Source organism: Panthera onca, chromosome E3, assembly GCF_046562875.1.
Source record: "Panthera onca isolate mPanOnc1 chromosome E3, mPanOnc1 haplotype 2, whole genome shotgun sequence".
NCBI lineage: Eukaryota > Metazoa > Chordata > Mammalia > Carnivora > Felidae > Panthera > Panthera onca.
In genome coordinates, this window is record NC_138354.1 from 19,167,931 (window position 1) to 19,169,659 (window position 1,729).

General features: G+C 50.0%; 1 non-coding gene across 1 annotated transcript; it reads right to left on the bottom strand.

Annotated features, from left to right (window-relative positions):
* Positions 1 to 283: 283 nt before the first annotated feature.
* On the bottom strand, positions 284 to 368 carry TRNAR-UCG (transfer RNA arginine (anticodon UCG)). Its single transcript has one exon. It is a non-coding gene; the product is annotated as a tRNA-Arg (tRNA).
* Positions 369 to 1,729: the final 1,361 nt, after the last annotated feature.

The window sequence follows — 1,729 nt, forward strand, 5'->3', positions numbered from 1 at the left end:
TACATTTGTCAAAACTAATTGAATCATGCCTTTTAAAAGGAATGTGTTTCATTGTATGGAAAGAAAGACATATTTTATTGTAAATAAAAGCGATTTTAGAAGGAAAGAAAGCATTCTAGGATAAGAAGAATCCATTCAAAATGGTCACAAAACTATAATACACCTATAATATACCTATACTTATAATATACTATATAATATAAACTATTATATACCTATGGCAGAGAGAGAGAGGGAGACACAGAATCCGAAGCAGACTCCAGGCTCCGAGCTGTCAGCACAGAGCCCGACGCGGGGCTCGAACCCACGAACCACAAGATCATGACCTGAGCCGAAGTCAGACGCTCAACCGACTGAGCCACCCGGGCACCCCCGAATACTTAAGTTTTTATTTAAGTATTGAAATGCTATGACGTCTTGGATTTGTTTTAATAGACAAATATGTCTATTTGTTTAATAGACAAGACAATAATGTGGAAGAAGAAATGAATCAATACTGGGTACCTGTTAATAATTGTTAAAGCTGGGTGATGGGTACGTATTCTAGAAAGTGAGCAGTGCTGTGTACCTTCTACCGGTTAGGAACTATCACTCTGCCTGGGCAGCAGGACATGCAAAGCTACGGTTCTCCAGGTCTGTCTGACTCCATCATGCTCTACAGTCTCTTTAGGGCCGTCCTGTCTCTCTCAGAGTGGTTGTACCCATCAGGACCTCTTTCCGTGGTAAGTGTCAGAAATCCGACTCAGACTTACTGGCTTATGTGGACAAAGGAACCTATGCCTTACGTGACAGAAAGGTTAAGGGGTTCAGGCACAGCTCGATCCAGGTACTCAAATGATGCCAAGAACATGTTAGTCTTCGTATCTTGCTTCTGGAGGTGTCTGTGTGGGCTGATTCTGGCCAGCTTTTCCTATACGGTGACAAGATGGTCACTACTAGTGCCAGGCTAATAGCCTATCGGCTTACTGACCCCCAGTGGAAAGTGGGCTCTTTTTGCCAGCAGCTCCAACGCGTCTGCTTCTGATCGCATGGCCTTGAATCCAGCGGCCCTCCCTGAACCAATCAGAAAAGATTGCTTTGACTGGGGAGCTGTGGCCCTGTGCCCACCTTGGACCCCCTCTTGAAGTTTAGAGACTGCCAGTGTGGAAAGGTTGGTTCCCCGAAGGAAAAGGACGCTAAGAGGCTGGGCCAGAAGCACGCCACAGGCACACTGTCCCAACGCCCCTCTCAGGGAGCCGTCTGCCCCTCCTTAGGTACACGAGGAGCCTCGCGGCAGGGCCTTCACCACCCACCACTGGACTGCCTCTCGGGCTTGTGTTCCCCGGACACCTGCTTCCCCGTAGCTGGTGCCACTGGCCTCACGTCTGTCGTCTGCGGCAGCCCCATACCTGTCCGTCCCACCACACGCCGCACACCTGCTGGGATGTGCAAGCGGCGTCTGCGATTCCCAGCCTGTCCCCCTGTAGGCCTGTCAGGCTCTCGCTTCCGGGGGGCATGGTTTTCAGGCCTCTGGCCAGTCCACTTGTCTCCTGCCGGGAAGTGGGGCACTCCAGGGCCGAAGGCAAAGTGTGCCTGGGTCCTCCGTAAAAGGGAGGTGGTATCTGTGTTATAGGGATGAAACGATTTCCTAAGGATGGATGGATGGATTTCCCATGCTAAGGATGTAACATATTTATAGTGTTGAGACAGCGCCCGGCACACAGCAGGCGCACAGTAAATGCTGGCTGTT